Genomic DNA, 27751 nt, shown 5'->3' with positions numbered 1-27751 from the left:
AAATAAAAAAATGGAATAAATAGTATTTATGAAGTGCCATTATAACAAAAAAAAAATTAATTTTAAAATATTTAGATAGGGTGTTTTAAGAAGTGAGGTGTCCTTAGTTTAAAAACGGACAATAGAATCACTCTTATTCCACATTAAGCTTAAATAGAGTTATGATTGACTTGTGACCCATTATTGATGGTCCAACATGAGATTTAATTTTGGACTTGGCTGGCCCATTTGACTAGTTTTGACCAATATTGTTTGAGAAGTAATTTTTAGCCCATCAAATTGGTTAGTATCTTCCATTACAAAATACACCATTATGGCATTTAAAAAAAAAAAAAAAAAAAAATCTCTTCAAACCTTATTTAAAACCGAAAATAACCCTGCTTAATTAAATATTTTTGTTTGCACCACTTTTTTCAAATTTCAAACTTAATTAGGTTTTGTTTTACACCCATTTTCCTCAATTTCAAACTTAATTAGGGTTTTTGTTTATACTAGTTTTCTCTAATTTCAAACTTAATTAGGGTTTTTGTTTATACTAGTTTTCTCTAATTTTAAACTTAATTATGTTTTGGTTTATACTTTTTTTCCCAATTTCAAATATAAAATTTAATTTTTCTTTTTCAGATTCAGATTCTTTTTGTGATTAGTGATTACTTGCTCCATAGTGTTAGTAATCTATCTTCATCAAATAAAGAAATATTTGAAAAAAAAAAATAATAAAGTTGTTTCAATGATTTAGCAAATTTAGAGCTAAGGTTTATGTAGGAATTAAAACAAAAATATAAAATAGAGTAGAATTTATTTAGAAAGTATTATATCAATTTTAAAAATTTTCATTAAGATTAAACTTGTAAAAAAAAAACTGGAAAATACTGATCAATTTGATGGGGGCCAAAAATCACTTCTCATATATTTTTTTTGTAGGTGTAAAATTTACTCTTTGAGTCTTGTCATTGAGCCACAACTACATTGGAAATCACTTTTCCTATTATTTCCCTAGACCATCCGACTGAGAAAGGTATTCACTTTTTAAAATATCCAATATACGTAGGTCGTATTAAAAATATATTGCACATACAGAATTACTAAAATAGCCTACCCTTATCAAAAACCTCCAACAATTTTTTTATATTTTATAAAATTTTGAACATCATGCTATTTTAAGATTAAAATATATTTTTTAATTTAATTATATACATTATTTTTGCAATTTAATTACTAAATGAGTCGTATAAACTTTCTAGAGTTTTTAAGAAACTCATGCAAAACCTTTTAATTACTACATGATTCTAATATTGTTTGCAAAATTATAACAAGTATTCTTTCTCATCTTGGATTTATTTGCTAATTTTACGGGTTCGTATAAAATATTACATCGCAAGTTTATTTGAGTAGAAATTTCATTCACTCCCCTAGAAGTAAACAAATAAAAACAAAAAAATAAAATAAAATAAAAATAAAGTAAAAGTACATTATGTCAAGAATAAAGATAGGTTGACAAACACTTCTCACAACTTTTTCTCACAAACGTTGATGTGACAACTCGCAATTGACTAGGTCAAACGAGACCCACACGAGCTGATTAATTATAAGTTGATACGTCGCATTTATAAGAAAAAGTTAGTGAGAAAGGTTTGTAAGTATAGTATTACTGTTATACCAATGAAAATATTTTATGAAATCTCATTGTTTATGACTTGATAAAGAAGAAGGTGGTTAAAAAAAACAAAAAAAATTAGAGAAAGGATTATTTTGGAATAAATTAAAATATATTTTAAAGTATTTATTTTAAATAATTTTGGGGCTTACAAAGTGTTTAAGCGGCCCTTAACTAACTCCACTATTACACTAAATTTGTTTAAATATTATGAGCTTTTATTTTTTTTTGGGGGGGGGGGGGGGGGTGGGGGTTGTTGTGTTCTAATATTTATCCCAACACTGATTTGTAATAATAATAATAATTATTTTAATTATTATTATTATAATACAGTTTATTTTTTTTAAAATTTTTTTTTTTTTTTTAACAAAATTTTGATTAAAATAAAAATAAATTTTTTAAAAAAAACACATTTTTATTAACAATTTTTTTTTTTAAAAAAAAAATATCTGTATTGTTGATTGTATTTTTTTTTAAAAAAAAAAAAATTAGAATTCGGTTCCATCATACACATGCCTCAGATTTGAAGGATGAATATTTAACTGTGTTAATAAGTATCACTTGAATCAAAACTATCAATATTTTAAACATGTAACCCCAACAAAGGGCTTTTTTTTTTCCTTTCTAATATGAGAACTTGTACTTTGACCACAATAAAAAACTTTTTTTCCTTTTCTTTAAAATGCTAATCATATTAACAATAGCATGTTTCTTGGAAAATGAAAGAGTTGTTGAGATATTGACTTTATATTATGTTAATTGTATAGAATATTATCTTCCCATACCATATATAGTTAATATTGTGTATATTACATTATCATATTAGCTAATATATTATACCAAATTTGAAGATTATGTATTGCCTATATAAACAAGTGTCTATGGTACAAACAAAAATCAATTCTATAAACAGGTTATTTCTTATTATTTTCAAAATCTGATGAATAAACTTTATAAGATAGTGAGTTAAAAACACTTATAAGGATTAATCGAGGTGTGCACAAGTTGGTTCGGACACTCTATTAAAAAAAAAAGAAAAAGTTGAAAACCTTAATTAGTGAATATATTTATAAAACATTTCCAAAGATGATATATTATTTAAAAGTAAATATTTCTATCTTTTTCCAGAGTTACTATTAGGATTAGTGTATAAACTGCCAAATTGTAATGTCAAATTGTAATCTGTTACTTACACGTGTACTGCTGTAAATGGCAAGTGCTACTCACTGCTACTCACGTGTATTGCTTGTACATATAAATGAGTTTGTAAACTCTGTACTTTTTAATCAATAGAAATATTCAACAGTAACAAACTTTACTTTTTCTCTCAAATTCGTATTTTCAACTTGGTATCAGAGCTACTGACCAACGTCAATGGCCGATTTTTCTTCAAATTCTTCTCCACACCACAAATCTGATAAAGATTCAGCTCAATCTGGACAGAAGCATAGTTCTGATTTCAGTAATCACACTTGCTCAACTACAATAACCTCAAACACACTCCCTGTAATCAACCCTAAACTCACCAGAAATAATCATAGATTCTGGAAATCGCAAATATTGTTTGCAGTAGGAGCTCATGATCTTGAGGATCATCTCACCGGAATGATTGCTTGTCTAGCGCCGTTCATTCGAGTTCAATCAGATGGCTTAACCTCTGAAGTTGTTAAAAAATCTAATCCGAAATACCACCTCTAGAAGAAGACAGATAAGCTCCTCGTCAGCTAGCTGTTGTCATCTATTTCAGAGTCAATCTTTTCGGTAATCTCTAAATGTCAATTGTCAACTGAGATTTGGCTCACTCTAGAAAAGGAATTTCTTACTGAGTCACGAGCTAAAACACTACATATTAAGACCTTACTTCAAAATACAAAGAAATATGATCTTAGTATGCATGACTACTTTCTTAAAATGAAAGGATTTGCTGAGAGTTTATCCTTAAGTGGAATTATGATTTCTGATGAAGAATTGTTAAATTTCATCTTAGATGGTCTTGATTCTGACTATGACACAGCTGTAGTGAACATTACTACTAGATTAGAGTCTAGATTAGATCTTATTTCAGTTCAGGAAGCTCAAATAATTCTGCAGAAACTGGAGCTTAGGTTAGAAAAGGCTAATAATGCACTGACCTCAGCTATGCAGTCTGAGTTTCACGGGATCTCTGTTAATGTTGCAAATCTAAGTGTTGATAGTAACAGAAACAAGTCATCATTGGATGCAAATGAAACCTTTTTAAGAGCAAGTTCCCAGTCTTCCTCACATACACATCCATTACCTTTACAGCAAACACATAACCTAGTACCACCTCATTTTACTGCAAATCAGACTGCACATCAAACTTATCCTGTGTACTACACCCCACTCCAATCAGAATTATCCTTATCAATCGGTCATGTTACTGGAGGAAGAGGCTGAGGTAGAATAGGTGGTAGGAACAGATTTGTTTGTCAAGTCTGTGGGGAGACGGACATCTAGCTCTGCATTGTTACCACAGATTTGATGTGCACTTTACTGGTAACAATGCACAGGTCAGGAACAATATAAGCCATACTTTTGCTCCTCCAAATTTTGGAAGACATGTTGAGCCTACAGGATCACCTTTTTTTCCTACTGGAAGACCATCCTTTTATCCACACTTAGGATTGTCACAGGCTCCACTTTGGATCTCTTAATCCTTACACTGGAACTGTATGCATTCAGGATCCTCAGTACAGTCTTCAAAGGAGTACAACACACAATTGTCTTCTGATTTTATCCCACCAAGACATCAATCCTCTGGATCTGGACCTGCCAACACAACATCAAGTGTTCATGGCTCAATCTCAGACTCATACTCAGAACCACATTCCTACAGCAATCAATTATGTTGTTACACCCTCAGCTGTTCAGGATGCAGCATGGTACATGGACTTTGGAGCAACAGACAATGTCACTTCTGATTTTGGGCAGTTTATGTAATGCCACTACTACTCAAATTCTCATAATAAATACATATAAAATATAAAGAAATTGGGCCAATTTTCTTTTTATTAAATATGTACATATATTCTTTACAAACATATACATTTTTACACAAACTTATATGTGTACAAAAACTATTAAAACTGGTGGACAGTGTAACCGCTTCCCCTCGCGTGTCGACATCCCCGACTGCATCCTCACCTGGATCCTACAAAACATAGGAAAACAATGGGGTGAGCACAAAACAATGCTCTAAGTAAATCCTCTACTCATCTATCCCCGTAACTCTTTCTCTAATTCTTTCCTTACAACTTCTCATTCAATTTCTCTTTGGTACTTCTCTCTCTCTCTTTCTCTTTCTCTTAAAATCTTTTCTAGTAACTCTCTTTAGTAAGTCACGGCCCCATCTTACTGGGGCAGGCCGGACTCGCTCTCCTCTACTGACCTCTACTCATCTAGCCGATCGACTCGGTTATGCATGGATTCGGAACCCTTGGCCAGTGAGTGTATAATCTCCTCTCAGGTACTCGGGTATCCCTCCTCGCATGCACTCTCACGGGCTACACCACTTCTCTATCTCATCATGCCCTCTCTCAATGCGGCGTACATGCGGGAATACTCTACCCATTACTCACGGTTCCCCATCGCATAACCTACTCTATTCTCTTTCTCATACTCTTAAAGTAGCTTATACTCAAATTCTCTACTAAATCTCAAGCTGCTTCTCAATGTATAAACAAAAGTGTAGAGCTAGCTCATGCTCCCTAATGCACTAATGAAATGCCAATTACAAGATTTCCTCAACCGTCGTTCTGCACAGGTCACACTAAAATGGCCATAACTTGCGTTATACACCTCGGATTACTACGCTTTTGGTCTCGTTTTAAAGCTTAAACAGGGCTACAACTTCTGTTTTGGTCTCAGCCCAGTTCAAACCATAACATCCCAAAAATTACCTAGAAGTCACGGTAGTGACAGGGCAGACTTCACTTAGGCATTTCATCAAACATAATGCATGCATACTTTAATTCTAGTTTTGATACATCTTTACTTCTTTCTTTAACCCATTAATGGAGCAAAACTACCCCACAATAAATCTAAACATGGCCAAGAAAAACACTTCAAATATTCTACTTATTTTCTCTCTAAATGTAACCAAACTTCACTTGTACCACAACTTCCTTTCTACTTCTCATGGCTTATCTTCTCATCAAAAGCCACAACTCATCAATAATATCATTCTCAACAATCTCTCAAGCTCATAAACATAAGCATACATATACATCATTTGATTGCTTGAATCTTAACTTGGGTTGATTTACTTACCTTGTGCAAAGATGACTTCTTTAGCACTTTTCCTTCCCTTTGTGGTATTGTCTCCTCTCTACAACTCAACAACCACAAAGACAGCAACAACCAAAAACTTCACTACAATATAAGAAAACTCACATCTAAAGCATGAATCCTTACCTTAGATCTTTAGATGAAATCTTTACTCAAACCCCTCTTAAAATCCTTAGAAATCTTGGAAGATTGGATGAGATTGAGAGAAAGTGGGCAAATGAAAGAGGCGTGGAATGAAGAAATAAAGGGTTTTCTCACACTTAACCCTTTTAGTTCATATATAAATCATTTCCCTTTTGCCCTTGTCCTTCCTTGAAATTCCATCTATACCTTTGATTCTTTACAAATACACTCCCATCCAAACACAATCTCTACTGAAATTCCTTTCTTTTACTCCCACTTTTCCTACTAATTAGGGGTAGAATGGTCATTGTGTCCCAAAGAAGAATTCTCTAGAACACTCAAGAAACTTTGTATTAGGCTCGTCGCCGCGGCGAAGAACTTTCGTCGCCTCGGCGAAACAGGGCAGAACCTACCCATGGTGCAACTCCTCCTCCTCCCGCGGCGAAAGTTATTCTTCGCCCCGTGAAGATTGGATTTCCAACTTCACCAAACTCAACCAATTTCAAGGCAACAATTCAACCAACTCAACATACAAACTCAATTAAAGTTGAAAATAAACTTTTAACTAATACAGCAAATCTTAAATACATACCTCAAGTGGGATATTACAAGTTAACAGCAAGCACTAGCTACACTGGCATTGAACAGCTCCAAGTGGAATGGTGAGTTCCTTTCAATTTCTCATATTGGTTCCTCTTGGTTATCTTGTCCATAGGAAATTGCATCTTAGAAATGTACTTTATGTCCCTACAATTACAAAAACCTACTTAGCATATCTAAATTTACTAAAGATAATGAAGTGTTGTTGAATTTTATTGATTACTGGTTGGTAAGGACAAGACTTCCAAAGCCATTCTTCTTCAAGGGTTACTTAAGGATGGTCTATCAAACTCCAGCCCTCATTCTCTACTTCTTTCATTCTGCTGAAGACTTGGCAGCTTCAGCTCATCACCAGCTTCAGATAATAATTCAGTGCCTCTTTCACACTTGCTGTCCCTTTAGTGTCTACAAATTTTCTAACGTCTATCAGGTTATGCCTTTTCTGCTGGTCAACCATGTTTGCCTTGTATAAGCCTTCTGTTATAGCATCTAATTCTGTCAATACTGAACAGAATACAATTCTGAAAATGTATCCTTTTGTGTTGCTTCTGATATAAATAAATGCATGTTTACAATTATTTCCTGCTCAAAGAACTGATGTTATGCTATGGCATAGGAACTAGGACATCCAATAGTTCTGTTCTAACTAAAATACTAACTGTCTTAAAGTACCTCACTCATCCAAATTGTTACACCTTTTGTCAAGCATGCCAATTTGGAAAATTAAAACATTCTACTTATCCTAGGTCCTCTTCGTCATCACTAAACCACTTGATCTGATATATTCAGATCTCTGGGGGCCATCTCTTGTCTCTTCACCTGAGGGAATTAGGTATTACATCCAGTTTTTGGATGATTACAGTCGGTTTACCTGGATCTTTCCCCTGAAAACTAAATCTGAAACCTATTCGTCTTCATTCAGTTCCATAAGCTAGTAGAGAGACAATTCAGTTCAAACTTAAAATGTGTTCAAACAGATTGGGGGGGTAATTTAGGAGTCTTGCACCTTATTTGCTCAACATGGTATTACTTTTAGACATCCATGTCCTCACACCCACCAACAAAATGGTAGAGTAGAGAGAAAGCATAGACAAATTATTGAGCAAGGTCTAACCTTACTGGCACAAGCTCCATGCCCCTAAATCTGGTGGCATGCCTTTCAAACTGCAGTATACCTAACTAACAGACTGCCTCTCCAGTGCTCTCTAATTTCTCTCCTTTTCAAAAACTGTTTCATCATCTCCCAAACTATTCTCACATAAAGGTCTTTGGCTGTGCTGTTTATCCATTCCTTAGGCCCTATAACCATCACAAATTTGATTTTCATACCACTAAATGTACTTTTATTGGTTTCAGTTTGCAACACAAAGGATACAAGTGTCTTGCTCCTAGTGGTCGAATTTATTATGCCAAGTGTTACATTTGATAAATGGACTTTCCCTTTTCATCAAATTCACATATCCAATACTTCATCTTCTCACTCAAATTCTATACAGTCCTCTTCTGGTTTCGTTTTTCAGTCTCCTTGGCATGTTCCCAATTCTGGTCCTGGTTCTGTAGTGCCTGATAATCCTATTAGTCATTCTCAAACCTCTCATTCTTCAGCACAATGACTGATCACCCTGGTTCTACTTCATCTTCTCTTTGTCCCCCCACAGGATCAGATCTTTAACAAGCATGACTATCTTTAGTACCTGATAATTCTACTTCTCCTATCACCATTGATTCTGATGCTCTTTTGAAACCATCCCTTAATAGTTGTTTATCATTTCCATCATCCAATATCCCTACCAAACCCAAAACACTCACTCCTGTCACTAGGTCCAAAGCTAAAGCTCACATACTGCCCTTATCTCCACTCTCACCTTGATACCATGGACCAAACACTGTTTCAGAAGCACTCTTTCATTCCTCTTGGATAGCTGCTATGAAATCAGAATTTGAAGCCCTTTTAGCTAACCAAACCTGGGAATTGTTGCCACTAACTCCAAGATGCATCCAGTAGGCTGTAAATGGGTGTTTAAAGTTAAACATAATGCTGATGGGTCTATTCAAAGGTTCAAGGCAAGATTAGTTACAAAAGGCTTCCAGCAAACCCCTGGAATGACTACCTGAAACTTTCAGTCCAGTTGTTAATCACCCACTGTTGAGTCATTCTTAGTCTAGCCGTGAGCCATGAATGGGATATTCAGCAGGTCGATGTTAACAATCATCTTAAATGGTGACTTAGCTGAAAGTGTATATATGCTACAACCAGAAGGGTTTGTTATTCTGTCACCCCTCATCATTATGCAAACTGAAAAGGCACTCTATAGATTGAAACAGGCCTAAGAGCCTGGTTTGACAAGCTTAAGGCAGCATTTTGGATTGGGGTTTTGTGAACTCAGTGGCTGATCCAAGTCTGTTTATTTTCCATAGTCAAGATCAAGTCATGTATGTCTTAGTATATGTGGATGAATATACTCTTGACAGGAAACACTCCTCACTGATCAAGAAACTGTCCAGAAGCTTAACACTCAGTTGCTTTGAAGTTCTTGGCTCTTTAAAATACTTTTTGGGTTTTGAGGTTACACGAGATGCATCTGGTCTTTATATGAACCAAGCAAAGTATGCAAATGACATTCTTATCAAAACCAAAATGGTTGATTGCAAGCCATGTTCTACTCCAATGGCAGTTGGTTCTAAACTCACCCCTGATGACAGTGAGCATTTGACAATCGCTCTTTACCGCATTACCATTGGAGCCCTACAATACCTTATCCTATCCAGCCAGACATTGCTTACTCAGTGAACAACTGAGTCAGTTTTTAAAGGCACCAACACAGCTCCACTGGCAGGCTTGTAAGAGACTTTTGAGATATATTAAAGGAACTTCTAACTATGGAGTTCATTTCACTAAAAGTCAATGTTTCAGCTGGAATGTTTCACTGATGCTACTGGGCCAACAGCTTGCATGACAGAAGGTCCACTAGTGGCTGCTGTGTCTTCCTTGGATCCAACTTAATTCGTGGTTTTCCAGAAAACAAAGAGTTGTTGCTCTGTCATCTACAGAAGCAAAGTATCGAGCTCTTGCACAGGGCTCAACTGAGATTGTCTGGTTCTGTAGCCTATTCACTGAGCTTGGACTGCACTTTCTGGTATTCCTATCATTTGGTGTGACAACCAAAGTGCTGGTTCCTTAGCTTCAAATCCTGTTTTCATGGCAGGACAAACACTTGAGCTTGATCTCATTTGTGAGAATCAAGTTACTGACAACAACTGAAAGTTCAGTTGTTCCAACTGAATTTCAGAAAGCAGATGTCTTACTAAGGCATTGCCAGCTTCCAAGTTTGTATCATTTCGAGAACAGCTTATGTCAAAGCTACTCCATCAGTTAATCAGTCTGCGTGAGATGCTCTGTGTTCTTGTGTTTACATTTGTGAATTTTGTTGAATTAACAATTCTGGTTGGTTGTTGTTTCAGAAGAGCTGCATGTTGATTTAATGTGCTTCTTCTGCTGAAACTTCTGCATGTTGAGTTGAAGATGCTTTTGCTGAAGGTTTTGAAAGTTGTTTTGATAATTTGTGAATTTTGTTGAATTAAACATTCTGGTTGGTTGGTGTTTCAGAAGAGCTGCATGTTGATTTAATGTGCTTCTTGCTGAAACTTCTGCATGTTGAGTTGAAGATGATTTTGCTGAAGGTTGTGAAAGTTCTTTTGATGATTTGTGAAATTTTAAAAGTAGTGCAGAATTGGAGCGAATTGTTAGAATTTTGAAGAAGTGCTGAAACTTCGCATGTTAGTTGAAGATGATTGTCTGAAGTTTTAAAAGTTGTTTTGATGATTTTGAAATTTTAAAAGTAGTGCAGAATTGGAGCAGAATTGTCAGCTAAAAGTGTTGAAAGGAGTTTCTGAAACTTCTGAATGATGAGTTGAATGATTTTTGCTGAAAGTTTTGAAAGTTCTTTTATGATTTGTGAAGTTTAAAGGTGAGTTTTGAGGCTACTACGTATGCTGTTTGCATATTTGTTTTGACCTGGTGAAGCTATCACTTGTAATGCAAAGTCTGATGATTCAGTGCTAAGCTTGATGTTGATCATATGGTGCAGTAGTGGAGATTAGTAATGAGAAATATATGGAAGTCTAGTTAAGGGAAGATGTTAAGATGAGTGTATCAAATGGTTCTGCTTATGGAAGTTTGGTTTAGGGGATGTTAGGATTAGTGTATAAACTGCCAAATTGTAATCTTACTTACACGTGACTGCTGTAAATGGCAAGTGCTACTCACTGCTACTCACGTGTATTGCTTGACATATAATGAGTTTGTAAACTCTGTACTTTTTAATCAATAGAAATATTCAACAGTACAACTTTACTTTTTCTCTCAAATTCGATTTTTTCAACTGTTACACTAGTAAAATGCTGTACATCATAAGATACTTTAGCTACTCAAGTATAAATAATTATAGAAGTCCATACACTGATATTTATTTACTAGCATACTGATTGCATTATTTGTCAAAATGTATCAAATCCAAAAGTCAAGTACATAATAATTATAGAAGTCTCGTGACACTAAATATCTACACAACACTATTCACCAGATGATATCCTAATTGAGATAATAGATTTCATCAACCACAAAATGCAGTCTAACCCATTGGAGGGTTGCCTAATGGACAGGGCGATTTGGAGATTTTTGGTTGAGTTCCCATATGCACCTGTGCTTACTTGAGAGTTGTGGTGGTGAGGTCCTACAGTTTCTCTCCAATAGGTGGATTCAAATTGTAAGTGGATCTGGATACTTCGGTTTAGAGAAAAAAAAAAAAGAAAAAAAAAAGGTATGTAGTTTGCAGTTATAAAAGTTGTTTAATTGTTGCTAACAAATTTTACATTTATTTTTTTATACCTATTTTTTCTTAATATTTTTTTAATTTTTTTTTTTTTTATTAAATTTTTTTTTATACATATTAATGTTTTTTATATCTTTTATGTTATTATTTGCTATTAATCTATTTATAATTTATTATATTAATTTATTATATTAAGTAAATTAATTATATAATATAATTTAGGGGGAATAATTATAAATTTTAATTTTTTTAATTTAATATAATTTTTTTTTTTTTTAATAAATTTTTTATAATGTTGAATATTTTTTAATTTTTAATTTTATATAATTTTTATTAATAAATATTCATTAAATTATAATTAATTTATAATTTTTTATTATTGTGATTTTTTTTTAAAATTATTAATGCTTTAATTTTAATAATTATAATATATAATCTCATTATTTTTATTTTATTTTTTGTATATATAATTTTATTTCAATATATTTTATTTATTTTTAATTTTTTTAAATTATTATTTTTTATAATTCATATTTTTTTTATTTATATTTTTTGTTATCTATTATTTTAATTTTATTATTTTAAATATTTAATTTTAATTAATTTATTAATATTTTTTTTATAATTATTTTATGTATAATTTATATTTTTTTTTTTAATTACTATTAATTTTCTTTTATTATTATTCTTCTTTTTTTTGTTGTTTAGTTATTATTATTATTTTTTTCTTTTATTTTTTATGTTTAATTAATAATATTATATATTTTATTTTAATTATAATATTAATAAAAAAAATTATTATGTTATAATCTTTTAATTTTTTTATATTTTTTATTAAATAATAATATATACTATATATTTGGTTTTATTTTAAAATTATTTTTTTTATTAATTTTTTTTATTAATTTTTTTTTTAATACCTTACTTTATAATTTATTTTTACTTTTCTATTCTTATTTTTTATTATTTAATTATTAATATAATAATCTTGTTACTAATAGATCATATTGTAAATTCTTTTTTATATTTAACTTAATATTTTATACTCTTTTATTTTTTATTTCTAATATTATTTTTTTTCTTATTATTAAATCATTTGAAAATAAATAAATTTATATTATAATATTTATATTTATTTTTATTCTTTTTATTTTTTATTATTAAATATTTTTTTATTTTAGATATAATATTTTAAATTATATAAATTTTTTGTCATTAAATTTAACTATTGTTTATTAATATAATTTTTAATTTATTTTTATTTATTTATTGTTTTTAATTAATTTTAATTTTTTTGATCTTTGTTATATTTCTTTTATTTTATAATTAAGTCAATTTATAAATTACTCTTTATTAAAAATTCAGGTTATTATATACTTCTAATATAATTAATAATATTTTAATTATATAAATTATTTAATAATTAAATTAAAATATTAATATTAATATTTTAAATTTTCATTATTTTGATATTATATATAAAATTAAATTAAATGAAATGCTATTTTAATAAATTATATAATTACTTTATTTTTTTTATATTTTAATATATTTAATTCATATAATAATTTTTTTTTGGAAAAAAATTAATAATTGTATATATTATTAATATTTAATTTTTAAAAATTAATTTAAAATATTTAATAATTAATAATATAATCTTGTTAATAATTTTATTTAATATTAATATAATTCTTTTTTAATTTTATATATTTTTAATTCTTAAATTTTATTTAAATAATATTTATTTTTTTTATTATTTTTATAATTTTAAATTCATTTTTATTAAATCTTTTAATAATAAATTAATATTTTTATTAATTTGATTCTGACTCTTTTATATTTTTTTTATTTAACATTTTTAATTTTTTTATTATTACTTATAATTATTTTAATTATGTGGGGATAATTTTATAAATTTTAATTTTTATTTGTTCTAATATTTTTTAATTATAACTTACTTTAATATTTTATTTTTTTTATATATTTTATAATAATTTTTTATTATATATTTTTTTTAGGGGAATTATGAAATGGGGGTGATTTTCTTTTGTGTTTTTTTCTCATTGTGTGTCAAATTACATTTATTCACTCCCAAAATTGAATAAATGTAATCTGACAACATATGTATATATTGGATTTGGGAAGCACACCAATATTTCACTACTCACAAAATAAGTATAGTTTTTTTAACTATAATAATTTAGTTGGATATTGATTCATGAAATGCACTATCAAAGCATTTAAAATTCTTCAGTCAGAATTTTACGCTCCACCTAATGTAATACCGTAATCCTCTAATAGATTAGTTGCTTGTCCTCCTATTGATCGGAATAATTCAAAACAAAATTAGTGTCCATAAACTAAATAATTGAAGTAATGAATAAAACCTTAATTAAATCCCAATGGTTGCCCGTATTATAAAATAAACAAGATAAAAATTCTAAAATGCTTGTCCCGTTGAGTACCACGTACTCCTAATTTTCCTTCATTTTTTTTTTCTTTTCTCGTTGCTGCGCTTTCATATTTTTTTTTCTTCGAATAAAATGTTTTATACGATAATTGGAGATATAAATGTAACGTCAACATGAATGGAATATTTCATAATTAACCGTTTTTACATCAGTTTTTTATTTATTTATCTTTTTCTCTTTATTTTCAACTATTGTTTCTCATTACAGCTTGTCTCAAAAATGAAATCAAGAAAACGTTCGCTTATTCATATATTATATATATAATTACATCTTTTAACTTTTGAAACAACATTATTCATTTAATTAAAGACTTAGGGAGGGACACTCAATCCTTTACTTTATCTTTATCCTTTATCTCAGAACCGGTGACATAATACAAATATTTAATCCACACTATCTCTAAAATTTTCATTTTTAAAGCATAAACATATTTTTCTAATCATCTTCCACTCTATTTTGGATAATTTAATGCGAACTGTTCCCAAAAAATTCTTTTTACAACACACAAATTTTGATCTGACCACAAATGGTCCTAATATTATGATCTAGTAATGGGTCAATTTAATGGTAGAGGGGAAGTTTTGAATGAAATGGAAAAGAGCTCAATTAATTAAATAAGATTGCTTAGATGGAACCCAAGACCTCCTGCATTCTTAAGAGTAGGGATTTGTAACAATTACTGTTTTCTCTCTCTTTTTCTTCTTTTTTTTTTAATCGCACATACATACTCATTTCATTTGTAATATTTAATTAGTTACTTCCGATAGATGCTTCTGCTAACTTCCAAACACCAACTTTATCTTAAAGAAATAGCTAGTTGCATATATCTTTTATAAGACTTGCTACACAGTCTTTTCACGTATGAAACTTAGATTTTCTTTTTCTTTTATCTTGTTGAAGGTGATAACTCGAACACTCATCTCACGGTCAAATCTATATATTGGATTATACTTATTGATGGAGGTAGTTGTTGGTTCCAACTCATCATCCGCTGGTCAAACACTTAACTCAACTGAACCTAAGTTTTGATACTATGATTTCTCACCTAATAAGGTTTTGTTGAATGGGAGAATTATTCTCACTTATAACCCAATAAACTTAAGTGTGCTTAGTCGATAAGAGACTTCAGCAAAATTGTCGTTCCACCTATATAAACTAATAGATAACTCCAATATTAAATATCTCTTCAATATATATATATATATATATATATATATGAGATTTTTAATAAAATTTTATCAAAAATCTTCATTTAGATTACATTATTTTAACAGTAATGTAAGCACTATTGTTACTTTCGAAGTTCCTACTCTTCTTATTTAATAATTTATATCGGTTAACTAACAACTGCTCTTCAACCTCTTATTTATAATTGAAAACTAATGCCACAAAATGAAGGCAAAAATCAAGAGTTAAAAAGTTTAGTGACAAAACATGTCCCCAAACCCTAATACTTCACCAAACCTCCCATGGAAGTGCCGGTTCTTGATGAACTACGTTGCTTACCTCGTCGACATGTGTCGCCGCCCTGACTTTACCGTCAACCGTCGTCTCTACAAACTCTTTGACTTCAAATCTTCCCCTTCAAAAACACCCATCAATGGCGTTACAACCTCAGATATCATGGTTGACGCCTCTCGCAACCTCTGGTTCCGCCTCTTTACTCCTGAAAATGGCAGTGGCAGCGACGTAAGCTTACCGGTCATCGTGTACTTCCATGGCGGAGGATTCTCTTTTCTGAGTGCCGATTCATTTCCCTTGGACAGGCTTTGCAAAAGGTTTGCCAGGGAGCTTCGTGTTGTTATAGTTTCTGTCAACTACCGTCTCGCGCCGGAGCATCGATTTCCATGTCAACAGGAAGATGGTGTTGATGTGCTCAACTTTATTGACACAACAAATATTGAAGGCTTCCCTGCTTGTGCAAATTTCAGCATTGTTTCATTGCTGGGGACAGTGCGGGTGGGAGCTTGGCGCATCAAGTAACACTTGGAGCTATTCAGAACAATTTTCAGAAGGTAAAGATCATTGGACTTCTAGCGATTCAACCACTTTTAGGTGGAGAAGAAAGGACTGAATCAGAAATTCGGCTTCATAAATCTACATTAATGCCAATGTAGCGTACTGATTGGATGTGGAAAGCGTTTTTGCCAGAAGGTTCAAATAGAGACCATCCAGCGGCTAATGTTTTCGGGCCGAATGCAATTGATATCTCCGGCTTAAACTTTCCGGCGACGGTTGTAATTGTTGGAGGTTTGGATACATTGCAAGATTGGCAAAAGAGGTACTATGAAGGGTTGAAGAAAAGTGGAAAAGAAGCTTATATGATTGAGTACCCTAATGCTGTTCACTCTTTCTATGGTCACCCTGAGCTTCCTGAGTCTTCTATGTTGATTGAGGAGGTCAGGGATTTCATACGAAGACAATGTGCTAAAACATGAATATTTTGTAATTGATAAAAAGGTAATGTGTATACATTATCTAGAAAAACTTAAATATATGCAAAGATCTCACCAAATCATTATGTTGACATAGTGAGACTCTTCCATTACAATTTGCTTATAAAGTCTTGGTTTTGTTGAAAAACAAAATTACCACAGATATAACAATATTTACTTGATCTAGCATAATGTATTTCTTGTAAGTTTTTCTCTGTTATGTTTATAGGATAAAAAATTCTGATATATATATAGCTTGCTGATTTGGTTGAAGACACACCCCTGGTCAGTTTATTTGAAGACATGACGATTTACAGTAAGTTAGGTTGCGGCCGCGAGAGGTGTCAACGAGAAAAAAGATGATGGAGATGAGGAAGCGGATCCTCCATGAGAGGTTCGGTGAAGCTGTAAGCTTAAGGAACAAGTTCATCTTCTCCAATTGTACTTTTTTTTTTTTCATTTTTCAATGTTCTAATCGCAGCTCTGTAACGGCAGTACTCATGCATGTGATGTGACAGCCAAAGGAAAATTGTTATTTTATTTTACTTGTGCTCAACTATATGTTTGGATATGGGGATTAAAAACATTAAGCCACGAATCAACTTCCCAACCATTGATTTGTCTTTCAGCTAGTAGTTTAATGGCTCATCAATTTCATATATTGTTAGTAGACGCAGCTACTTGTCTGGCATTAAGCTATCAAATTCACAGGTTATTGACGGCAAACTTGATGTGTTGTCTTTCATGCAATTAAAGTTTGTTTGCTTGATATCTCTTCCTAGGCCTATATAAAGCTCTCTAAAGTCTTGTTAATTTTCACATTATAGAGTCATTCTTCTAGGCTAGAAATTTAGACCTGGCAAACGGACAGTCCGGGTGACGACGACTGCAGGTTTAACAAGGCCGAATGACATGCACCCACCCATAGATTGCTATAAAGACAATTTAGTGCCCAAAAAGTTTGAAAACGTCAATTACCTATCTTCCGTCCAAATATGTTAATAAAGTTCGTTTAAAGAAAGACAATATGGTAATTTTATATCCAACAAAAAAAATAACATTCTACATTGGTCACATGTCCATTTTCTCTCTTTAATATTAATTTTATAAAAATCTTCCTTCCCAATTTTAATTATTTTATTTTTATAATTAATTTTAATTAAAATTTTGTCTTCATTTTCTTCATCTCTCGCCGGAACCACAGTTGCTAGAACCAGGACAACAACCAACAAAAACGACCAAAGCCCCAAAAAAACCTTACTCAAATCTCCAAAAAATTCAATGCAAAAAATCCCCAAGAACCACTCTCAAACACTCAAAAGAGCCAAAGCACGCAAGGCACAAAAGGGTTGGGGCAAAACCTCAAACAAATGGTGTGCCAAAACTTGGAAAATCAATCATCAATGCCAAAACCGATCAAAAATCCCAAAATCAAACAAAAACACATAAAAAACACTCCCAATTAATTTCCAACCATCAATTTCCCATCAGAAACTCCGAAAAACACCAATCAATCCCAATTCAACAAACAAAAAAAAGCCCTAGGAATTCAATCAACGGTGAAATGTGAGCAAACGGTACGGTAAAAGTGGGGGTTTTGGAGAGGGCACACTGAAAAGATGATTGGCTGGGAGAGGAAAGGTTTTCGGTGATGGGGCTTCCAGAAAATGGATGGGGAAGTGCGACAGCTTTGCAAAAGACCCCCCTTTTTTATTTTGCCCTTTTATGAGAGAGATGAAGAAGATGAAGACGAGAAGAGAGAGAGAGGAGAGAAGCTTTCAATCTGGCCAGCTTCTCGTCCATATTCCGATGCCGGGTTCTTTGCCTAGTGACTGGAGGAAAAAGAGGGAGAAGAAAGGAAAGAAAGAGAAGAGAGAGAATAAGAGAAAAGATAAGAGAAACAGAAGGGGGAGAAGAAGAAGAAAGATAAGAGATTTGGACGGATTTTTTTAATGCAATTTTTTTTTTACTCTTTTTTTTTTTTTTTATGCACAAATCCTAAAACATAAAAAGTCAAAATTACCCTACAAAATGATAGAATATCGATAATACAATTTTAGTTAACAGATTTACTAATGGAATTGGACCGGAAGTAGATATTTGTCATTTCAAAACTTTTTGGGTATCAATTTGTCTTTACAGCAAACTATGGGTAGGTGTAAGTCGTTCCCCCGTTTAACAAATATCAAACCTGCGGGTCGAAAAATTAAACGAGTAAGAGAATAGTCTATCCTTACCCGGTCTTATGGGTATGGATGGACCCGCGGGTCACCCATTACCCAAATCTAAAATTTGAGATTGGACCTTGGGGCTTCATGCTTTAAGAGTGGATTGGGCCTCTTTTAAGACATCATCCATTTCAAGTTTTCAACTTAGCTGCCCTTTCAATGTGTTTAATAAAAAATTTCATTAGTTTTTCTTAATTAAATCTTTTAAAATCATTGTATATCTTAAATTCTTCATATTTCTTCGATAAATACGAATATTTGAGAAATAATAAAACATTTTTTATTCAAACGTTAGGCATCATGTTATTTTCAGTATATTTTTTTATATGACATTCATTTAAAATGCACAATAATGGCCAGTTGAGTACCTGTTGTAGCTATTTAATTTCTTTATTAAAATTAGGGAGAATGACATTTTCCCACCCAAGGTTTGGCGAAATGACACTTTCCCACCCGTCAAGTTTTAAAATGACACTTTCCCATCTTTCGTCAGGTTCTGTTAGCATTTTCTGTTAATATTTGACTAAAAAGATGAAAAATACCTTTATATAGTTTATTTCTTAATTGGTTTATTATAAATTAAAATTTAGTTAAATCAAAAGCTTTATTTGATTATTTATTGGTTCAAGCGTAAATATATTTTTTTTTGTTTATTTAATTAATTAGAAATATTGATTTTCTATGTTAATTGGTAAAGATGAAAAACATTATAAATTTAGTAGATTATCGAATAATAGTGATGTGAAATTGATGACATTATAAATAAACAAATAAATATTAAGATCATTTAACTTTAAATAATTTTATATTACAATTACTCCTAACTTTTTAAGTGGGGCTAACAATTTTTTTTTTTTTTTGACTTTTTAGTTAATTAAAAAATAATAAAAAATTTATCAAGTCAAATATTTAAGGATTTTTTTTTTTTTATAAAATATTAACGGAAAATATAATAGAACCTAACAAATGGTGTGAAAGTGCGACTTCGTCAAACCTTGGGTGGGAAAATGTTGTTCTCCCTTAAAATTATTTTGACAAAGAAAGTACTGTTGTAAAATAGGGACCACAATCTTTACCCATTTCCAACTAACGAGTTGAAAATTTCATATCAAGGACTAGGTGAGACAAAGGTAAATAGATATTAAACTCTTTACCATCAACATTCTCACTCATGGTTCTTAAACTCTTCTCTTTCTTTTTGCCCTTAACACTCTCCATCTCTCTCAAATTTTATGCCAGAGAGAGCCAGTTCTTTAGCAAAGTCCCCAGCACTTCCAACCTTAACAACAACAATGTTCAGGGGACCACAAGAACAAAACCTGAACAAACAACAATAAGAACCGAACTTTGTCCCGGAGACTAATCAAAAGACAACGCTCAACTATCAAGAACAAGAACCACATACTCTCGGCAAACAACAGCAACATTACTATTACTAACATATATAGACCTATTTACATTAATACTATTGACTAACCTATTTACATTAATACTATTGACTATTCGTTTGAATTGATAAGTGACTGATGTCAGAATTTGTATAGCTTCAAGAGATTTAACTTCATTCTTATCAAAATTAATATGTAAATCTCTATACAGACGTCTGTTATACAACTATTACTATTTCTAACATATACAGACCTATTTACATTGACATTTATGATCTATATCATCTACGCTTCAGACTTCTTGCAGCGAACTATCATTCGACGACGCAGAGCTGTTCTTTGGAACTTATCATTCTGTCTAGACTAACACAGTAACACTTAGACCAAAGGACAGATGCTTCATTTCATGAGAGTACTGCTAAAACTATGAAGGTACTCTGAATTGTTAATTTAATTTAAAAAAAGGAACAACAAAATAGAACAGAAAGAGCCATCACACAATTGAATAGAACCCTCAAGATCAAACTCAAATCTCATAATAAGAACAAAAAACAAATTTTAGTAACTCTAAAAACACGACAATTCACATAAAATATCCCAAATACAATCGTTTCTGAGGTCTCCTTAGTGGTTGGCAGTGAGTACAAACTAAGTTGAATCAATGGTTGGCATATTGTAAATATATACAGGGCTCCAGTACTATAGCACGGTAAAGTTTACCACTAACCAGACAAATAATGCTTGTTTTACAGAGTGCCAGAAATGGGTTTGCAAGGCTATTCCCGTGTAATCCCAAAAAGGGTCAAAAAGATAAAGTAGAAAAACTATCATAACTAAGGAAAGATTCAACGATCACAAAGCAGCGAACCTGCCATTTCAATCACACAACAATGTATTTGAACACAAAATCAAAGTAGTCACACAACGGCTGGAGGACTGACCGACTGGAAGTGGAAGAAAGTGAAAGTGATTCACTGTGAGAGAGACGAGGGTTGAGATTCTTGAAACTTGAGATGAGAATGAATCCCTAATTGCCGTAAGGTAAATCCCTTTCACCCGGCGGGGAATGTTTTTTGAATCGGAGGATATTTACGGGTGTTAATTATGTTGACCCGTACCCGCAAATATTACACAGGTACCCGTGGATCCGCGGGTACGGGTCTTAATTTGCCAGGTCTAGGCTAGATAAACAAGAGAAGTTTAGTTTGTCAATAAACTTATTATTATTATTTATTTATTTTTCACCAAATCTAATATAATATTTGAACACAATTTTTAAGATTTCATCAAAAACAAATGTCGGCTTATTATTACGAATCCATTCTAAGAAGACAAATTAAAATATAATTAGTTCTCTGTCAAACTTATTTTCTTAATTACTGGCAACACATAGCCCAATCAATACATAAGTCAAATCAAAATCAAAATTAAAATTAAATTTAAACAAACTGGGCAGTTGAAGGAAAGGCACGCTCAGCTTTCTAATATTTTGACAAATTTGAGATTTGAGAAGCCCTCCAAATACAAATTGGAAAATAGAATATCATGCAAACTATATAAACAAACCCAATGCTCTGAAATTATACTTATATTTTCTTGTGAGAAGGGAAGGAAAGAAAGAAGTAACTCAATCAAATCTTTTAGCACACTCCTTTTTCATGAATTCCCTCACTTCATCTATGAACAAAGAAGCCTCTTCCAACTCAGGAACCGAATAAAAAGCATGAAACGCATTCGGATACTCAATCAAATAAGCTTCTTTCCCAGCTTTCTTCAACCCTTCATAGTACCTCTTCTGCCAATCTTGCAACGGATCAAACCCTCCAACAANTGTATTTTTAAGAAATCTTTTGAAACTTCGGGTTTTATTTTGAATTTTTTAAAATTTCAATTTTAAGGATAATACTGTTTTTTAAGAATCAAAATCAGTTCAAAGGTTGTTTCAATTGAAAAAATTAATGCCAGTGGAACCTATGGGCCTTAAGTTTGGCCCAAACCTCAGGGATTAACATGTAATTTACCTATTAAATTGGACTTATTCCTCCAGTACCCCTGTAGTTTTCAAATTACACTAGTCCTTATGTTAAATTATTCAACCACCTTTCCAGCCATTAGTCTTTTCCGTTAAAACTACACTATTGATCTGTTTTGACTTATGAAATGACCAAGTTACCCCTAAAAAATAAGACACCACGAAATTAAGAAAAATATATAAATTTATCAAAAAGAAAAATAAATTTAACATAAAAAATTCAATAAATTTACCTAAAACATAAGAAAATATTAAAACAATTAAGAAAACAAAAAAAATTATAAATTCAAGAAATTCTTTTACATTGTTAGTTTTTCCTTTTTCCTAAACTTTTTTAGGATTTTTTCTTTTTTAAAATTTTTTAGAGAATTTAATTGAATGTTAAGATTCTTTATTATTTTTAAGAACTTAAAAAAAAAAATTTAGGATTTTCTTTTATATTGTTAGAAAAACTTATTTTTAAGGACAATAGTATCATACTATCATGTAGTGGTCAAAATCTGACAAAAGTTAACTTTAAAGGTAAAAACTAACGACAGGGGAAATAGTTGGATATTTCGAATACAATAATACTATACTCACAACTTTTTTATACAAAATTTTTCTTACAAACTTATGTGGTAAAAGATGATTATGTGATTTTAAATTTTAAAAATTACGTAAGTTTGTGAGATAAACTTTGTATAAAAGGGTTGTATGTGTAGTATTACTCATATTATATTAATTTAAAGAAATGGTTGATTTAATCAGTCTTCTTGAAAAATTTGTAAGTTTTAATAGTCTCAATGATTTTGAAAAATTATAATTATGAATATCTCGTTATTATAGGGTTTTTATAATTTTAAAGGATTTTTTTAATTTTTTGGGGGTTTTTAAATATTTTTAAGGGATTTTTAATGTTTCAATGAGTATTTAATAGTATTTAAAAATTAAGGAATTAATAGTTGTTAAAAAAATTTGGAGTTAAATAAAACAATTTAAGGAATGATAAAATCTTTTCTGATGGAGGCTTTTAAAATTTGTATATTGAGACTATAAAGGTGTAAATTGCTCTTTTTGGTTTCTTTTGTTAAGCGTTTCCCCATGTTGTTTGGTAGGGTCGCTTCGTTCAAGAGCTCTCCCGTTTAAGTGTAAATTCTTTATTTTTATAAAATTACCAGCTACCCGAAAAAGGTGTAAATTGCTTCAAAATCAAATCCATCCATAAGCAAATAGAAAGAGAGGACTTTATTTTTTTTATTTTATTTTCAGTGACATAATATACATTAAGGAATTGGCTCTTCTGGGTTGAAACGAATTTATTTTTTTCAAAACAAACCTTGATAGAACTAGTAAATATATTTGTTAAAAATAAATATAAAGAAAATGACTGATAGCCCTACACCTTTTTAAAAAAAAAAAAATGTCGGATCAAAACACAGTAGTTATAAAGGAAGGTTCTGAGCATCAACAACAAAGCATTAAAGAGACAAATCAGCCTAAAATCTTGCTGTATCAGTTTAGAATATTTTAGAATATTTTTGTAATTGTGNTATTCTGCCTTGATGATAAATCAATCAAATTTGAGCAAATATTTAACACTTAACATATTTAATATTAAAAGTATAACTTTGAGTTTCTAGATATGTTGTACAAAAATTACTTATTGCAAATAACTATTAGCAAAAATTACCAATTCAAAATATACAAAATTCACTAACATATGTATGACTTTTATCTATTTTGCACATTGTTTCTCCATGAAATCTCTTATTTCCTTAATACACAATCCAGATTCTGGCACCATTGGAATTGCATAGAAAGCATGAAATGCAATTGGATACTCAATCAAGTAAGCCTCCTTTCCAAGTTTCTTCAACCCATTATAGTACCTTCTTTGTCAATCTTGTAAAGGATCAAACCCTCCCACAATAATAAGTGTTGCCGGAAACTTCAACCGCATAATATCCTCCAATTTAGGCCCGAAAACATTGGCTCCAAGATGATCTCTATCCGACCCTTTAGGCAGATAAGCCCTCTAAAACCAATCTGCAAGTTCAACATCAATAAATGGAGCCCTAACCAACCTTATTTCTGATTCAGTCCTCTCTTCTCCCCTAAAAAATGGCTGAATTGCTATTACTCCGATGACCTTCAAGTTTTGAAACTCATATTCACAGGCTTTAACTGCCACATGATGCGCCCACCCATAAGACACTGCTTTAAATTCACAAATTTCAGGAACCCTTCAAAATTTGTGTTTTTTTCAATGAATTTAAGCACATCAAACCATCCTGAAACTGGCATGGATACTTTGCTCAGGAGCGAGCCTATAGTTCATTGAAATAACTACACTTGTGAGTTCTTTCGCGAATCTTCGACATAAATTATCGAACCCTAAAGAATTAGAAGCCATCCAGGCGAATCCTCCGCCGTGAAAGTAGATAATAAGGGGCATATTCCCCCCATGTTTATTGTTGCCAGCTTTACGACAAGGGATGTAGAAGCGAAACCATATATTTTGCGAGGGATCAATGTGGACATCAAAAGTTTTGATGCCATTGATGGGTTTAGTGGAGGGAGTTGGAGCTTGGAATTCGAAGAGGTTTATGAGGTGGCGGTTGATGGAGTCGTTGGAGCGGCAGGATGATCGAAAGCCTAAGTGGATGACAGAACTGAAGAGCCTGATGGTCCATGGGAGGTTTGTCCATGTCGGAGATTGATTTGGCATGATAATCTGAGAGCTTTCGAGGCTTTAAGTGATGAAGAGTTGTTGTTTAAGAAGTACGGGTAGTTAATTTGATTAATTATAGTAATGACTATATTTAATTATAGTAATTATAGTGTGAAAATATGTCATAACACTCGCCAAGAAAATGTTAGCACTAGTAACATTTAAAATTTGATAGTGTATTTATTCGTATAAAAGGCTGCGTTTGGCTAAGTATTTTTATTCATATTCTAGATCGGATTGTACAGATAGTGTTTGTTTTATTATTTACACAATACTATCTTGATAATTCAATCTTGACAAATTTTTTTTTTTACCGTTATAGTTTGCTTTTTCACTTTTCTTCACTGCATCTTCTTTGCTTCACCATTTCACTTTCTCAGTATCCATTACCAGCTTCGTGCTTCACTTCTCAGTTTGCATTACCGTTTTCAGTGCTTCACTTTCTTAGTATCCATCACCACCATTTCAGTTTCTGATAATCCATTACCAGGTTCAGTGCTTCGCTTCCCAGTTTGCATTACCACAATTTCACTTTCTAGTATCCAGTACCAGCTTCAGTGCTTCCTTTCTCACCGTGAACCCGCAAATCCCTCTGTCACAAACCCACCGCGAACCCACCTCAGATCCCCAACTGTGAACCCGGAAATAGATCTGTCACAAACAAACCCACCATGACCCGATTTGTCACACACAAACCCACCGTGACCCGATCTGTCACATACAAACCCACAGTGTCCCGATCTGTCGCAAACCAACCCATCGTGACCCGATCTGTCGCAAACCAACCCACTGTGACTCAATCTGTCACAAACCCACACCCCGATGACACATAAACCTATCGTGACCGTGACCCGATCTATCGCAAACCCACACCCCGATCACACACAAACCCACCGTGACCGTGACCCGATATGTCACAAACCCACACCTCGATCACACACAAACCCACCATGACCGTGACCCGATTTGTCAGAAACCCACACCCCGATCTGTCACAAAACCACACCTCGATCTGTCACAAACCCATACCTCCATCTGGATCAAACCCACCTCAGATCTGTGTAGACGGGGATGCTATTTTGCATTTTTTATTTGTTTGGCACGAATGGATTGTGAATGGGTTTTTGTTTGATCTGTGTAGAAGGGGATGCTGTTTTGCGTTTTTTATTTGTTTGGCATGAATGGATTGTGAATGGGTTTTTGTTTGATCTGTGTAGAAGGGGATGCTATTTTGCGTTTTTTATTTGTTTGGCACGAATGCATTGTGAATGGGTTTTTGTTTTATTTGGCATTTGGCACACGCATGATTGTAAATGCGTTTTTGTTCTGTTTGGCACAGGAATGATTTTTTTTTTTTTTATTCGTTTTTGTTTTGTTTGGGACAGGCATGAATCTTTTTCAATGCGTTTTTGTTTTGTTTGGCACACGAATGAATTGTTTTAATAAGTTTTTTGTTTTGTTTTACAGGTTTTTAATCTCTTGTACACACATGGATCCCTTTAATTGTGTTTGATGTTTATCTGTCTCAGAGAAGGGAAAGAGACCCGCGAAGTATCCAAATCCAGTTTGTAAGTTTCCGTTACCTATTTGTTTTCAAGACACCGAGACACTATTTTTTTCATTTTTTTTTATTGGAAATAATTTGTGTTAATACTGTCTTTTTTCTTTTCATTAATCCTTTTAATTTGGACTTTAATAATGCGTTTTGTAATTGGTTGACTCAAATATTTTATTTTGGTTTCACTAATTGATGTATTTGTTGTGTAGATTCGACATCGTTCTTTAATCGTAATCAGAAATTACGCTCATATGCACAGATGTCAGCATAATTTGTCTCGACGTCGTAGGATTGATTATTACTTGCAACAGAGGCAAAAGTTTCGCCGTTTTTCCCAGACTTGGAGTTCGTCATACACCCTGTTGTCAACATTGTTGTATCTTCCCCTGCATTGACGTCTTCAAGAATGTCGATCGAACGAGGTATAATTTATGTGTGTTTAGTTGATTACGTTAACATGTGAGTATTATATTTTGTAATGTGATGTGTGATTCTATGGTGCCCCAATATTGGTTGTCCCTCCCCGTACGTCCTTAGATGTGATTCTATGGCCTGTCTCTGAGATGCCCCCAAATTTTGGTCCTGTTATTTGATATTAATAAGCATAATAATTTTTATTTTTTATTTTTTGGTGACAAGTGACTAAGCCGTTTGCACACATCTCAACTGATCCCTAGGGCCAATGAACACCTTACAAACCCAATAAGTCAAGTAATCAGAAATGATGAGGGGTGATCATTTGGGAGACTTGAACACAAGACTTTGGGTAACATAAAGTTTTGTCATCCGACCAAAAGTCAAGTGATTACTTTTTTTAAATTAAAAAAATTAATGTTTTACAAACATGTCTAGCAAATTTTTAGAGTAATGATAATCTACAACATTCTCTCACAACCCTCAATGTGCAGCTCGCAAAGAGTCTCGCTTGCTGTTATGGTCCGCCTACTTCTTTGTGCTGATCAATTACGAGCTCCCACATCGGGAGTTGATAGAAGGTTGTGGACTTTGCATTATTGAAATTTTTATTTAAATAAAAAATTACAGATAATAATTTTATTTATTTAGTATTATGCAATTTTTCATATTTTTATTAGCAAATAAAAGCACCATTCCAATTATTGAACACTGATTGTCTGATTCCAAATATATCGTCACAACACAATTTATATTTGTTAAATGAAATAAACAACTGCAAAGTCATGTCAAATTCTTATCTTATTCAATGTAGGGCGTGAGTCAGACAAGCATGAGAGACTTAATTTATAAATATACCGATTGATAGTCAATTATTGGGTAGTGGTAGCTTAATCCGAATATAGTTAATGCAGTTTTCTTGTCCACAACTGCTTTTATTCTGCACAAATTAAGATAGATAAACTGCGTGTTTAGCAACGCAATAATAT

General features: G+C 32.1%; 2 pseudogenes; one reads left to right on the top strand and one right to left on the bottom strand.

Annotated features, from left to right (window-relative positions):
* Window positions 1–15428: 15428 nt before the first annotated feature.
* LOC116133873 lies at window positions 15429–16444 on the top strand (annotated as a pseudogene).
* A 7350-nt stretch (window positions 16445–23794) lies between these two features.
* On the bottom strand, window positions 23795–24787 carry LOC116133855 (annotated as a pseudogene).
* Window positions 24788–27751: the final 2964 nt, after the last annotated feature.

Source organism: Pistacia vera, unplaced genomic scaffold, assembly GCF_008641045.1.
Source record: "Pistacia vera cultivar Batoury unplaced genomic scaffold, PisVer_v2 Contig276, whole genome shotgun sequence".
Taxonomy (NCBI): domain Eukaryota; kingdom Viridiplantae; phylum Streptophyta; class Magnoliopsida; order Sapindales; family Anacardiaceae; genus Pistacia; species Pistacia vera.
Note: the sequence above shows the minus strand (reverse complement) of the source record. Positions and strands in the feature narration are given on the sequence as shown.